We start from the raw sequence: 15,223 nt of genomic DNA, 5'->3' as shown, positions 1-15,223 counted from the left end.
GTTCTGAACAAGTGTTACTGTTTTCTGCAGAAAAGAGATTCTGCGAAGCAATGTGAACACTTCTGCTTCCCAGGCACATAGAAGGTGCTAGCAGGGAATTCTCTGCCTGCCTTTCCCCAGTGCTCTGCAAGCTCTCCAGCACAACATAAAATCTGGTGCTCTGTGCTTTCTTTCGTCTGAACAAGTGTTACTGTTTTCTGCACAAAAGCGATTCTGCGAAGCAATGTGAACAGGCACAGAGAAGGTGCTAGCAGGGAATTCTCTGCCTGCCTTTCCCCAGTGCTCTGCAAGCTCTCCAGGACAACATAAAATCTGGGGCTCTGTGCTTTCTTTCGTTCTGAACAAGTGTTACTGTTTTCTGCACAAAAGCGATTCTGCGAAGAAATGTGAACACTTCTCTTTCCCAGGCACAGAGAAGGTGCTAGCAGGGAATTCTCTGCCTGCCTTTCCCCAGTGCTCTGCAAGCTCTCCAGGACAACATAAAATCTGGGGCTCTGTGCTTTCTTTCGTCTGAACAAGTGTTACTGTTTTCTGCACAAAAGCGATTCTGCGAAGCAATGTGAACAGGCACAGAGAAGGTGCTAGCAGGGAATTCTCTGCCTGCTTTTCCCCAGTGCTCTGCAAGCTGTCCAGCACAACATAAAATCTGGGGCTCTGTGCTTTCTTTCGTTCTGAGCAAGTGTTACTGTTTTCTGCACAAAAGCGATTCTGCGAAGCAATGGGAACACTTCTCTTTCCCAGGCACAGAGAAGGTGCTAGCAGGGAATTCTCTGCCTGCTTTTCCCCAGTGCTCTGCAAGCTCTCCAGGACAACATAAAATCTGGGGCTCTGTGCTTTCTTTCGTTCTGAACAAGTGTTACTGTTTTCTGCACAAAAGCGATTTTGCGAAGGAATGTGAAAAGGCACAGAGAAGGTGCTAGCAGGGAATTCTCTGCCTGCCTTTCCCCAGTGCTCTGCAAGCTCTCCAGGACAACAGCAAATCCGGGGCTCTGTGCTTTGTTTCGTTATGAACAAGTGTTACTGTTTTCTGCACAAAAGCGATTCTGCGAAGCAATGGGAACACTTCTGTTTCCCAGGCACAGAGAAGGTGCTAGCAGGGAATTCTCTGCCTGCTTTTCCCCAGTGCTCTGCAAGCTCTCCAGGACAACAGCAGATATGGGGCTCTGTGCTTTCTTTCGTTCTGAACAAGTGTTACTGTTTTCTGCACAAAAGCGATTCTGCGAAGCAATGTGAACAGGCACAGAGAAGGTGCTAGCAGGGAATTCTCTGCCTGCCTTTCCCCAGTGCTCTGCAAGCTCTCCAGGACAACATAAAATCTGGGGCTCTGTGCTTTCTTTCGTTCTGAACAAGTGTTAGTGTTTTCTGCACAAAAGCGATTCTGCGAAGCAATGTGAACACTTCTGTTTCCCAGGCACAGAGAAGGTGCTAGCAGGGAATTCTCTGCCTGCCTTTCCCCAGTGCTCTGCAAGCTCTCCAGGACAACATAAAATCTGGGGCTCTGTGCTTTCTTTCGTCTGAACAAGTGTTACTGTTTTCTGCACAAAAGCGATTCTGCGAAGCAATGTGAACAGGCACAGAGAAGGTGCTAGCAGGGAATTCTCTGCCTGCCTTTCCCCAGTGCTCTGCAAGCTCTCCAGCTCAACATAAAATCTGGTGCTCTGTACTTTATTTCGTCTGAACAAGTGTTACTGTTTTCTGCACAAAAGCGATTCTGCGAAGCAATGTGAACAGGCACAGAGAAGGTGCTAGCAGGGAATTCTCTGCCTGCCTTTCCCCAGTGCTCTGCAAGCTCTCCAGGACAACATAAAATCTGGGGCTCTGTGCTTTCTTTCGTTCTGAACAAGTGTTACTGTTTTCTGCACAAAAGCGATTCTGCGAAGCAATGGGAACACTTCTCTTTCCCAGGCACAGAGAAGGTGCTAGCAGGGAATTCTCTGCCTGCTTTTCCCCAGTGCTCTGCAAGCTCTCCAGGACAACATAAAATCTGGGGCTCTGTGCTTTCTTTCGTTCTGAACAAGTGTTACTGTTTTCTGCACAAAAGCGATTCTGCGAAGGAATATGAACAGGCACAGAGAAGGTGCTAGCAGGGAATTCTCTGCCTGCCTTTCCCCAGTGCTCTGCAAGCTGTCCAGGACAACAGCAAATCTGGGGCTCTGTGCTTTGTTTCGTTCTGAACAAGTGTTACTGTTTTCTGCACAAAAGCGATTCTGCGAAGCAATGGGAACACTTCTGCTTCCCAGGCACAGAGAAGGTGCTAGCAGGGAATTCTCTGCCTGCCTTTCCCCAGTGCTCTGCAAGCTCTCCAGGACAACATAGAATCTGGGGCTCTGTGCTTTCTTTCGTCTGAACAAGTGTTACTGTTTTCTGCACAAAAGCGATTCTGCGAAGCAATGTGAACAGGCACAGAGAAGGTGCTAGCAGGGAATTCTCTGCCTGCCTTTCCCCAGTGCTCTGCAAGCTCTCCAGGACAACATAAATTCTGGTGCTCTGTGCTTTCTTTCGTTCTGAACAAGTGTTACTGTTTTCTGCACAAAAGCGATTCTGCGAAGCAATGTGAACACTTCTGCTTCCCAGGCACAGAGAAGGTGCTAGCAGGGAATTCTCTGCCTGCTTTTCCCCAGTACTCTGCAAGCTCTCCAGCACAACATAAAATCTGGGGCTCTGTGCTTTCTTTCGTTCTGAACAAGTGTTAGTGTTTTCTGCACAAAAGCGATACTGCTAAGAAATGTGAACACTTCTGTTTCCCAGGCACAGAGAAGGTGCTAGCAGGGAATTCTCTGCCTGCTTTTCCCCAGTGCTCTGCAAGCTCTCCAGGACAACATAAAATCTGGGGCTCTGTGCTTTCTTTTGTTCTGAAAAAGTGTTAGTGTTTTCTGCACAAAAGCGATTCTGCGAAGCAATGTGAACACTTCTGCTTCCCAGGCACAGAGAAGGTGCTAGCAGGGAATTCTCTGCCTGCCTTTCCCCAGTGCTCTGCAAGCTCTCCAGGACAACATAGAATCTGGGGCTCTGTGCTTTCTTTCGTCTGAAGAAGTGTTACTGTTTTCTGCACAAAAGCGATTCTGCGAAGCAATGTGAACACTTCTGCTTCCCAGGCACAGAGAAGGTGCTAGCAGGGAATTCTCTGCCTGCTTTTCCCCAGTACTCTGCAAGCTCTCCAGCACAACATAAAATCTGGGGCTCTGTGCTTTCTTTCGTTCTGAACAAGTGTTAGTGTTTTCTGCACAAAAGCGATACTGCTAAGAAATGTGAACACTTCTGTTTCCCAGGCACAGAGAAGGTGCTAGCAGGGAATTCTCTGCCTGCCTTTCCCCAGTGCTCTGCAAGCTCTCCAGGACAACATAAAATCTGGGGCTCTGTGCTTTCTTTCGTTCTGAACAAGTGTTACTGTTTTCTGCACAAAAGCGATTCTGCGAAGCAATGTGAACACTTCTGCTTCCCAGGCAAAGAGAAGGTGCTAGCAGGGAATTCTCTGCCTGCTTTTCCCCAGTGCTCTGCAAGCTCTCCAGGACAACATAAAATCTGGGGCTCTGTGCTTTCTTTCGTTCTGAACAAGTGTTACTGTTTTCTGCACAAAAGCGATTCTGCGAAGCAATGTGAACACTTCTGTTTCCCAGGCACAGAGAAGGTGCTAGCAGGGAATTCTCTGCCTGCCTTTCCCCAGTGCTCTGCAAGCTCTCCAGGACAACATAAAATCTGGGGCTCTGTGCTTTCTTTCGTCTGAACAAGTGTTACTGTTTTCTGCACAAAAGCGATTCTGCGAAGCAATGTGAACAGGCACAGAGAAGGTGCTAGCAGGGAATTCTCTGCCTGCCTTTCCCCAGTGCTCTGCAAGCTCTCCAGGACAACATAAAATCTGGGGCTCTGTGCTTTCTTTCCTTCTGAACAAGTGTTACTGTTTTCTGCACAAAAGCGATACTGCTAAGAAATGTGAACACTTCTGTTTCCCAGGCACAGAGAAGGTGCTAGCAGGGAATTCTCTGCCTGCTTTTCCCCAGTGCTCTGCAAGCTCTCCAGGACAACATAAAATCTGGGGCTCTGTGCTTTCTTTCGTTCTGAACAAGTGTTACTGTTTTCTGCACAAAAGCGATTCTGCGAAGCAATGGGAACACTTCTGTTTCCCAGGCACAGAGAAGGTGCTAGCAGGGAATTCTCTGCCTGCTTTTCCCCAGTGCTCTGCAAGCTCTCCAGGACAACATAAAATCTGGGGCTCTGTGCTTTCTTTCGTTCTGAACAAGTGTTACTGTTTTCTGCACAAAAGCGATTCTGCGAAGGAATGTGAACAGGCACAGAGAAGGTGCTAGCAGGGAATTCTCTGCCTGCCTTTCCCCAGTGCTCTGCAAGCTCTCCAGCACAACATAAAATCTGGGGCTCTGTGCTTTCTTTCGTTCTGAACAAGTGTTACTGTTTTCTGCACAAAAGCGATTCTGTGAAGCAATGTGAACACTTCTGCTTCCCAGGCACAGAGAAGGTGCTAGCAGGGAATTCTCTGCCTGCCTTTCCCCAGTGCTCTGCAAGCTCTCCAGGACAACATAGAATCTGGGGCTCTGTGCTTTCTTTCGTTCTGAACAAGTGTTATTGTTTTCTGCACAAAAGCGATTCTGCGAAGCAATGTGAACACTTCTGCTTCCCAGGCACAGAGAAGGTGCTAGCAGGGAATTCTCTGCCTGCTTTTCCCCAGTGCTCTGCAAGCTCTCCAGGACAACATAAAATCTGGGGCTCTGTGCTTTCTTTTGTCTGAACAAGTGTTACTGTTTTCTGCACAAAAGCGATTCTGCGAAGCAATGTGAACAGGCACAGAGAAGGTGCTAGCAGGGAATTCTCTGCCTGCCTTTCCCCAGTGCTCTGCAAGCTCTCCAGGACAACATAAAATCTGGGGCTCTGTGCTTTCTTTCGTTCTGAACAAGTGTTACTGTTGTCTGCACAAAAGCGATTCTGCGAAGCAATGTGAACACTTCTGTTTCCCAGGCACAGAGAAGGTGCTAGCAGGGAATTCTCTGCCTGCTTTTCCCCAGTACTCTGCAAGCTCTCCAGCACAACATAAAATCTGGGGCTCTGTGCTTTCTTTCCTTCTGAACAAGTGTTACTGTTTTCTGCACAAAAGCGATACTGCTAAGAAATGTGAACACTTCTGTTTCCCAGGCACAGAGAAGGTGCTAGCAGGGAATTCTCTGCCTGCTTTTCCCCAGTGCTCTGCAAGCTCTCCAGGAGAACATAAAATCTGGGGCTCTGTGCTTTCTTTCGTCTGAAGAAGTGTTACTGTTTTCTGCACAAAAGCGATTCTGCGAAGCAATGTGAACAGCACAGAGAAGGTGCTAGCAGGGAATTCTCTGCCTGCCTTTCCCCAGTGCTCTGCAAGCTCTCCAGGACAACATAAAATCTGGGGCTCTGTGCTTTCTTTCGTCTGAACAAGTGTTACTGTTTTCTGCACAAAAGCGATTCTGCGAAGCCATGTGAACAGGCACAGAGAAGGTGCTAGCAGGGAATTCTCTGCCTGCCTTTCCCCAGTGCTCTGCAAGCTCTCCAGGACAACATAAAATCTGGTGCTCTGTGCTTTCTTTCGTTCTGAACAAGTGTTACTGTTTTCTGCACAAAAGCGATTCTGCGAAGCAATGTGAACAGGCACAGAGAAGGTGCTAGCAGGGAATTCTCTGCCTGCCTTTCCCCAGTGCTCTGCAAGCTCTCCAGCACAACAGCAAATCTGGGGCTCTGTGCTTTGTTTCGTTCTGAACAAGTGTTACTGTTTTCTGCACAAAAGCGATTCTGCGAAGCAATGGGAACACTTCTGTTTCCCAGGCACAGAGAAGGTGCTAGCAGGGAATTCTCTGCCTGCTTTTCCCCAGTGCTCTGCAAGCTCTCCAGGACAACATAAAATCTGGGGCTCTGTGCTTTCTTTCGTTCTGAACAAGTGTTACTGTTTTCTGCACAAAAGCGATTCTGCGAAGGAATGTGAACAGGCACAGAGAAGGTGCTAGCAGGGAATTCTCTGCCTGCCTTTCCCCAGTGCTCTGCAAGCTCTCCAGCACAACATAAAATCTGGGGCTCTGTGCTTTCTTTCGTTCTGAACAAGTGTTACTGTTTTCTGCACAAAAGCGATTCTGTGAAGCAATGTGAACACTTCTGCTTCCCAGGCACAGAGAAGGTGCTAGCAGGGAATTCTCTGCCTGCCTTTCCCCAGTGCTCTGCAAGCTCTCCAGGACAACATAGAATCTGGGGCTCTGTGCTTTCTTTCGTTCTGAACAAGTGTTATTGTTTTCTGCACAAAAGCGATTCTGCGAAGCAATGTGAACACTTCTGCTTCCCAGGCACAGAGAAGGTGCTAGCAGGGAATTCTCTGCCTGCTTTTCCCCAGTGCTCTGCAAGCTCTCCAGGACAACATAAAATCTGGGGCTCTGTGCTTTCTTTCGTCTGAACAAGTGTTACTGTTTTCTGCACAAAAGCGATTCTGCGAAGCAATGTGAACAGGCACAGAGAAGGTGCTAGCAGGGAATTCTCTGCCTGCCTTTCCCCAGTGCTCTGCAAGCTCTCCAGGACAACATAAAATCTGGGGCTCTGTGCTTTCTTTCGTTCTGAACAAGTGTTACTGTTGTCTGCACAAAAGCGATTCTGCGAAGCAATGTGAACACTTCTGTTTCCCAGGCACAGAGAAGGTGCTAGCAGGGAATTCTCTGCCTGCTTTTCCCCAGTACTCTGCAAGCTCTCCAGCACAACATAAAATCTGGGGCTCTGTGCTTTCTTTCCTTCTGAACAAGTGTTACTGTTTTCTGCACAAAAGCGATACTGCTAAGAAATGTGAACACTTCTGTTTCCCAGGCACAGAGAAGGTGCTAGCAGGGAATTCTCTGCCTGCTTTTCCCCAGTGCTCTGCAAGCTCTCCAGGAGAACATAAAATCTGGGGCTCTGTGCTTTCTTTCGTCTGAAGAAGTGTTACTGTTTTCTGCACAAAAGCGATTCTGCGAAGTAATGTGAACAGCACAGAGAAGGTGCTAGCAGGGAATTCTCTGCCTGCCTTTCCCCAGTGCTCTGCAAGCTCTCCAGGACAACATAAAATCTGGGGCTCTGTGCTTTCTTTCGTCTGAACAAGTGTTACTGTTTTCTGCACAAAAGCGATTCTGCGAAGCCATGTGAACAGGCACAGAGAAGGTGCTAGCAGGGAATTCTCTGCCTGCCTTTCCCCAGTGCTCTGCAAGCTCTCCAGGACAACATAAAATCTGGTGCTCTGTGCTTTCTTTCGTTCTGAACAAGTGTTACTGTTTTCTGCACAAAAGCGATTCTGCGAAGCAATGTGAACAGGCACAGAGAAGGTGCTAGCAGGGAATTCTCTGCCTGCCTTTCCCCAGTGCTCTGCAAGCTCTCCAGCACAACAGCAAATCTGGGGCTCTGTGCTTTGTTTCGTTCTGAACAAGTGTTACTGTTTTCTGCACAAAAGCGATTCTGCGAAGCAATGGGAACACTTCTGTTTCCCAGGCACAGAGAAGGTGCTAGCAGGGAATTCTCTGCCTGCTTTTCCCCAGTGCTCTGCAAGCTCTCCAGGACAACATAAAATCTGGGGCTCTGTGCTTTCTTTCGTTCTGAAAAAGTGTTACTGTTTTCTGCACAAAAGCGATTCTGCGAAGCAATGTGAACAGGCACAGAGAAGGTGCTAGCAGGGAATTCTCTGCCTGCCTTTCCCCAGTGCTCTGCAAGCTCTCCAGCACAACAGCAAATCTGGGGCTCTGTGCTTTGTTTCGTTCTGAACAAGTGTTACTGTTTTCTGCACAAAAGCGATTCTGCGAAGCAATGGGAACACTTCTGTTTCCCAGGCACAGAGAAGGTGCTAGCAGGGAATTCTCTGCCTGCTTTTCCCCAGTGCTCTGCAAGCTCTCCAGGACAACATAAAATCTGGGGCTCTGTGCTTTCTTTCGTTCTGAACAAGTGTTACTGTTTTCTGCACAAAAGCGATTCTGCGAAGCAATGTGAACAGGCACAGAGAAGGTGCTAGCAGGGAATTCTCTGCCTGCGTTTCCCCAGTGCTCTGCAAGCTCTCCAGGACAACATAAAATCTGGGGCTCTGTGCTTTCTTTCGTTCTGAACAAGTGTTAGTGTTTTCTGCACAAAAGCGATTCTGCGAAGCAATGTGAACACTTCTGCTTCCCAGGCACAGAGAAGGTGCTAGCAGGGAATTCTCTGCCTGCTTTTCCCCAGTACTCTGCAAGCTCTCCAGCACAACATAAAATCTGGGGCTCTGTGCTTTCTTTGCTTCTGAACAAGTGTTACTGTTTTCTGCACAAAAGCGATACTGCTAAGAAATGTGAACACTTCTGTTTCCCAGGCACAGAGAAGGTGCTAGCAGGGAATTCTCTGCCTGCCTTTCCCCAGTGCTCTGCAAGCTCTCCAGGACAACATAAAATCTGGGGCTCTGTGCTTTCTTTCGTCTGAACAAGTGTTACTGTTTTCTGCACAAAAGCGATTCTGCGAAGCAATGTGAACAGGCACAGAGAAGGTGCTAGCAGGGAATTCTCTGCCTGCCTTTCCCCAGTGCTCTGCAAGCTCTCCAGGACAACATAAAATCTGGGGCTCTGTGCTTTCTTTCGTTCTGAACAGGTGTTATTGTTTTCTGCACAAAAGCGATTCTGCGAAGAAATGTGAAGACTTTTGCTTCCCAGGCACAGAGAAGGTGCTAGCAGGGAATTCTCTGCCTGCCTTTCCCCAGTGCTCTGCAAGCTCTCCAGGACAACATAAAATCTGGGGCTCTGTGCTTTCTTTCGTTCTGAACAAGTGTTACTGTTTTCTGCAGAAAAGAGATTCTGCGAAGCAATGTGAACACTTCTGCTTCCCAGGCACATAGAAGGTGCTAGCAGGGAATTCTCTGCCTGCCTTTCCCCAGTGCTCTGCAAGCTCTCCAGGACAACATAAAATCTGGGGCTCTGTGCTTTCTTTCGTTCTGAACAAGTGTTACTGTTTTCTGCAGAAAAGAGATTCTGCGAAGCAATGTGAACACTTCTGCTTCCCAGGCACATAGAAGGTGCTAGCAGGGAATTCTCTGCCTGCCTTTCCCCAGTGCTCTGCAAGCTCTCCAGGAGAACATAAAATCTGGGGCTCTGTGCTTTCTTTCGTCTGAACAAGTGTTACCGTTTTCTGCACAAAAGCGATTCTGCGAAGCAATGTGAACACTTCTGTTTCCCAGGCACATAGAAGGTGCTAGCAGGGAATTCTCTGCCTGCCTTTCCCCAGTGCTCTGCAAGCTCTCCAGGACAACATAAAATCTGGGGCTCTGTGCTTTCTTTCGTCTGAACAAGTGTTACTGTTTTCTGCACAAAAGCGATTCTGCGAAGCAATGTGAACAGGCACAGAGAAGGTGCTAGCAGGGAATTCTCTGCCTGCCTTTCCCCAGTGCTCTGCAAGCTCTCCAGCTCAACATAAAATCTGGTGCTCTGTGCTTTCTTTCGTCTGAACAAGTGTTACTGTTTTCTGCACAAAAGCGATTCTGCGAAGCAATGTGAACAGGCACAGAGAAGGTGCTAGCAGGGAATTCTCTGCCTGCCTTTCCCCAGTGCTCTGCAAGCTCTCCAGGACAACATAAAATCTGGGGCTCTGTGCTTTCTTTCGTTCTGAACAAGTGTTACTGTTTTCTGCACAAAAGCGATACTGCGAAGAAATGTGAACAGGCACAGGGAAGGTGCTAGCAGGGAATTCTCTGCCTGCTTTTCCCCAGTGCTCTGCAAGCTGTCCAGCACAACATAAAATCTGGGGCTCTGTGCTTTCTTTCGTTCTGAACAAGTGTTACTGTTTTCTGCACAAAAGCGATTCTGCGAAGCAATGGGAACACTTCTCTTTCCCAGGCACAGAGAAGGTGCTAGCAGGGAATTCTCTGCCTGCTTTTCCCCAGTGCTCTGCAAGCTCTCCAGGACAACATAAAATCTGGGGCTCTGTGCTTTCTTTCGTTCTGAACAAGTGTTACTGTTTTCTGCACAAAAGCGATTTTGCGAAGGAATGTGAACAGGCACAGAGAAGGTGCTAGCAGGGAATTCTCTGCCTGCCTTTCCCCAGTGCTCTGCAAGCTCTCCAGGACAACAGCAAATCTGGGGCTCTGTGCTTTGTTTCGTTCTGAACAAGTGTTACTGTTTTCTGCACAAAAGCGATTCTGCGAAGCAATGGGAACACTTCTGTTTCCCAGGCACAGAGAAGGTGCTAGCAGGGAATTCTCTGCCTGCTTTTCCCCAGTGCTCTGCAAGCTCTCCAGGACAACATAAAATCTGGGGCTCTGTGCTTTCTTTCGTTCTGAACAAGTGTTACTGTTTTCTGCACAAAAGCGATTCTGCGAAGCAATGGGAACAGGCACAGAGAAGGTGCTAGCAGGGAATTCTCTGCCTGCCTTTCCCCAGTGCTCTGCAAGCTCTCCAGGACAACATAAAATCTGGGGCTCTGTGCTTTCTTTCGTTCTGAACAAGTGTTAGTGTTTTCTGCACAAAAGCGATTCTGCGAAGCAATGTGAACACTTCTGTTTCCCAGGCACAGAGAAGGTGCTAGCAGGGAATTCTCTGCCTGCCTTTCCCCAGTGCTCTGCAAGCTCTCCAGGACAACATAAAATCTGGGGCTCTGTGCTTTCTTTCGTCTGAACAAGTGTTACTGTTTTCTGCACAAAAGCGATTCTGCGAAGCAATGTGAACAGGCACAGAGAAGGTGCTAGCAGGGAATTCTCTGCCTGCCTTTCCCCAGTGCTCTGCAAGCTCTCCAGCTCAACATAAAATCTGGTGCTCTGTGCTTTATTTCGTCTGAACAAGTGTTACTGTTTTCTGCACAAAAGCGATTCTGCGAAGCAATGTGAACAGGCACAGAGAAGGTGCTAGCAGGGAATTCTCTGCCTGCCTTTCCCCAGTGCTCTGCAAGCTCTCCAGGACAACATAAAATCTGGGGCTCTGTGCTTTCTTTCGTTCTGAACAAGTGTTACTGTTTTCTGCACAAAAGCGATTCTGCGAAGCAATGTGAACACTTCTGCTTCCCAGGCACAGAGAAGGTGCTAGCAGGGAATTCTCTGCCTGCTTTTCCCCAGTACTCTGCAAGCTCTCCAGCACAACATAAAATCTGGGGCTCTGTGCTTTCTTTCGTTCTGAACAAGTGTTAGTGTTTTCTGCACAAAAGCGATACTGCTAAGAAATGTGAACACTTCTGTTTCCCAGGCACAGAGAAGGTGCTAGCAGGGAATTCTCTGCCTGCTTTTCCCCAGTGCTCTGCAAGCTCTCCAGGACAACATAGAATCTGGGGCTCTGTGCTTTCTTTTGTTCTGAAAAAGTGTTAGTGTTTTCTGCACAAAAGCGATTCTGCGAAGCAATGTGAACACTTCTGCTTCCCAGGCACAGAGAAGGTGCTAGCAGGGAATTCTCTGCCTGCCTTTCCCCAGTGCTCTGCAAGCTCTCCAGGACAACATAGAATCTGGGGCTCTGTGCTTTCTTTCGTTCTGAACAAGTGTTACTGTTTTCTGCACAAAAGCGATTCTGCGAAGCAATGTGAACACTTCTGCTTCCCAGGCACAGAGAAGGTGCTAGCAGGGAATTCTCTGCCTGCTTTTCCCCAGTACTCTGCAAGCTCTCCAGCACAACATAAAATCTGGGGCTCTGTGCTTTCTTTCGTTCTGAACAAGTGTTAGTGTTTTCTGCACAAAAGCGATACTGCTAAGAAATGTGAACACTTCTGTTTCCCAGGCACAGAGAAGGTGCTAGCAGGGAATTCTCTGCCTGCCTTTCCCCAGTGCTCTGCAAGCTCTCCAGGACAACATAAAATCTGGGGCTCTGTGCTTTCTTTCGTTCTGAACAAGTGTTAGTGTTTTCTGCACAAAAGCGATTCTGCGAAGCAATGTGAACACTTCTGCTTCCCAGGCAAAGAGAAGGTGCTAGCAGGGAATTCTCTGCCTGCTTTTCCCCAGTGCTCTGCAAGCTCTCCAGGACAACATAAAATCTGGGGCTCTGTGCTTTCTTTCGTTCTGAACAAGTGTTACTGTTTTCTGCACAAAAGCGATTCTGCGAAGCAATGTGAACACTTCTGTTTCCCAGGCACAGAGAAGGTGCTAGCAGGGAATTCTCTGCCTGCCTTTCCCCAGTGCTCTGCAAGCTCTCCAGGACAACATAAAATCTGGGGCTCTGTGCTTTCTTTCGTCTGAACAAGTGTTACTGTTTTCTGCACAAAAGCGATTCTGCGAAGCAATGTGAACAGGCACAGAGAAGGTGCTAGCAGGGAATTCTCTGCCTGCCTTTCCCCAGTGCTCTGCAAGCTCTCCAGGACAACATAAAATCTGGGGCTCTGTGCTTTCTTTCCTTCTGAACAAGTGTTACTGTTTTCTGCACAAAAGCGATACTGCTAAGAAATGTGAACAGTTCTGTTCCCCAGGAACAGAGAAGGTGCTAGCAGGGAATTCTCTGCCTGCTTTTCCCCAGTGCTCTGCAAGCTCTCCAGGACAACATAAAATCTGGGGCTCTGTGCTTTCTTTCGTTCTGAACAAGTGTTACTGTTTTCTGCACAAAAGCGATTCTGCGAAGCAATGGGAACACTTCTGTTTCCCAGGCACAGAGAAGGTGCTAGCAGGGAATTCTCTGCCTGCTTTTCCCCAGTGCTCTGCAAGCTCTCCAGGACAACATAAAATCTGGGGCTCTGTGCTTTCTTTCGTTCTGAACAAGTGTTACTGTTTTCTGCACAAAAGCGATTCTGCGAAGGAATGTGAACAGGCACAGAGAAGGTGCTAGCAGGGAATTCTCTGCCTGCCTTTCCCCAGTGCTCTGCAAGCTCTCCAGGACAACATAAAATCTGGGGCTCTGTGCTTTCTTTCGTTCTGAACAAGTGTTACTGTTTTCTGCACAAAAGCGATTCTGTGAAGCAATGTGAACACTTCTGCTTCCCAGGCACAGAGAAGGTGCTAGCAGGGAATTCTCTGCCTGCCTTTCCCCAGTGCTCTGCAAGCTCTCCAGGACAACATAGAATCTGGGGCTCTGTGCTTTCTTTCGTTCTGAACAAGTGTTATTGTTTTCTGCACAAAAGCGATTCTGCGAAGCAATGTGAACACTTCTGCTTCCCAGGCACAGAGAAGGTGCTAGCAGGGAATTCTCTGCCTGCTTTTCCCCAGTGCTCTGCAAGCTCTCCAGGACAACATAAAATCTGGGGCTCTGTGCTTTCTTTCGTCTGAACAAGTGTTACTGTTTTCTGCACAAAAGCGATTCTGCGAAGCAATGTGAACAGGCACAGAGAAGGTGCTAGCAGGGAATTCTCTGCCTGCCTTTCCCCAGTGCTCTGCAAGCTCTCCAGGACAACATAAAATCTGGGGCTCTGTGCTTTCTTTCGTTCTGAACAAGTGTTACTGTTGTCTGCACAGAAGCGATTCTGCGAAGCAATGTGAACACTTCTGTTTCCCAGGCACAGAGAAGGTGCTAGCAGGGAATTCTCTGCCTGCTTTTCCCCAGTACTCTGCAAGCTCTCCAGCACAACATAAAATCTGGGGCTCTGTGCTTTCTTTCCTTCTGAACAAGTGTTACTGTTTTCTGCACAAAAGCGATACTGCTAAGAAATGTGAACACTTCTGTTTCCCAGGCACAGAGAAGGTGCTAGCAGGGAATTCTCTGCCTGCTTTTCCCCAGTGCTCTGCAAGCTCTCCAGGACAACATAAAATCTGGGGCTCTGTGCTTTCTTTCGTCTGAAGAAGTGTTACTGTTTTCTGCACAAAAGCGATTCTGCGAAGCAATGTGAACAGCACAGAGAAGGTGCTAGCAGGGAATTCTCTGCCTGCTTTTCCCCAGTGCTCTGCAAGCTCTCCAGGACAACATAAAATCTGGGGCTCTGTGCTTTCTTTCGTTCTGAACAAGTGTTACTGTTTTCTGCACAAAAGCGATTCTGCGAAGCAATGTGAACAGGCACAGAGAAGGTGCTAGCAGGGAATTCTCTGCCTGCCTTTCCCCAGTGCTCTGCAAGCTCTCCAGGACAACATAAAATCTGGGGCTCTGTGCTTTCTTTCGTTCTGAACAAGTGTTACTGTTTTCTGCACAAAAGCGATTCTGCGAAGCAATGTGAACAGGCACAGAGAAGGTGCTAGCAGGGAATTCTCTGCCTGCCTTTCCCCAGTGCTCTGCAAGCTCTCCAGCACAACAGCAAATCTGGGGCTCTGTGCTTTGTTTCGTTCTGAACAAGTGTTACTGTTTTCTGCACAAAAGCGATTCTGCGAAGCAATGGGAACACTTCTGTTTCCCAGGCACAGAGAAGGTGCTAGCAGGGAATTCTCTGCCTGCTTTTCCCCAGTGCTCTGCAAGCTCTCCAGGACAACATAAAATCTGGGGCTCTGTGCTTTCTTTCGTTCTGAACAAGTGTTACTGTTTTCTGCACAAAAGCGATTCTGCGAAGCAATGTGAACAGGCACAGAGAAGGTGCTAGCAGGGAATTCTCTGCCTGCCTTTCCCCAGTGCTCTGCAAGCTCTCCAGCACAACAGCAAATCCGGGGCTCTGTGCTTTGTTTCGTTCTGAACAAGTGTTACTGTTTTCTGCACAAAAGCGATTCTGCGAAGCAATGGGAACACTTCTGTTTCCCAGGCACAGAGAAGGTGCTAGCAGGGAATTCTCTGCCTGCGTTTCCCCAGTGCTCTGCAAGCTCTCCAGGACAACATAAAATCTGGGGCTCTGTGCTTTCTTTCGTTCTGAACAAGTGTTAGTGTTTTCTGCACAAAAGCGATTCTGCGAAGCAATGTGAACACTTCTGCTTCCCAGGCACAGAGAAGGTGCTAGCAGGGAATTCTCTGCCTGCTTTTCCCCAGTACTCTGCAAGCTCTCCAGCACAACATAAAATATGGGGCTCTGTGCTTTCTTTCGTTCTGAACAAGTGTTACTGTTTTCTGCACAAAAGCGATACTGCTAAGAAATGTGAACACTTCTGTTTCCCAGGCACAGAGAAGGTGCTAGCAGGGAATTCTCTGCCTGCCTTTCCCCAGTGCTCTGCAAGCTCTCCAGGACAACATAAAATCTGGGGCTCTGTGCTTTCTTTCGTCTGAACAAGTGTTACTGTTTTCTGCACAAAAGCGATTCTGCGAAGCAATGTGGACAGGCACAGAGAAGGTGCTAGCAGGGAATTCTCTGCCTGCCTTTCCCCAGTGCTCTGCAAGCTCTCCAGGACAACATAAAATCTGGGGCTCTGTGCTTTCTTTCGTTCTGAACAAGTGTTACTGTTTTCTGCACAAAAGCGATTCTGCGAAGAAATGTGAACACTTCTGTTTCC

The sequence above is a fragment of the Strix uralensis genome, chromosome 2 (assembly GCF_047716275.1).
Source record: "Strix uralensis isolate ZFMK-TIS-50842 chromosome 2, bStrUra1, whole genome shotgun sequence".
Classification (NCBI taxonomy): Eukaryota; Metazoa; Chordata; class Aves; order Strigiformes; family Strigidae; genus Strix; species Strix uralensis.
This window is presented reverse-complemented; position numbering follows the sequence as displayed.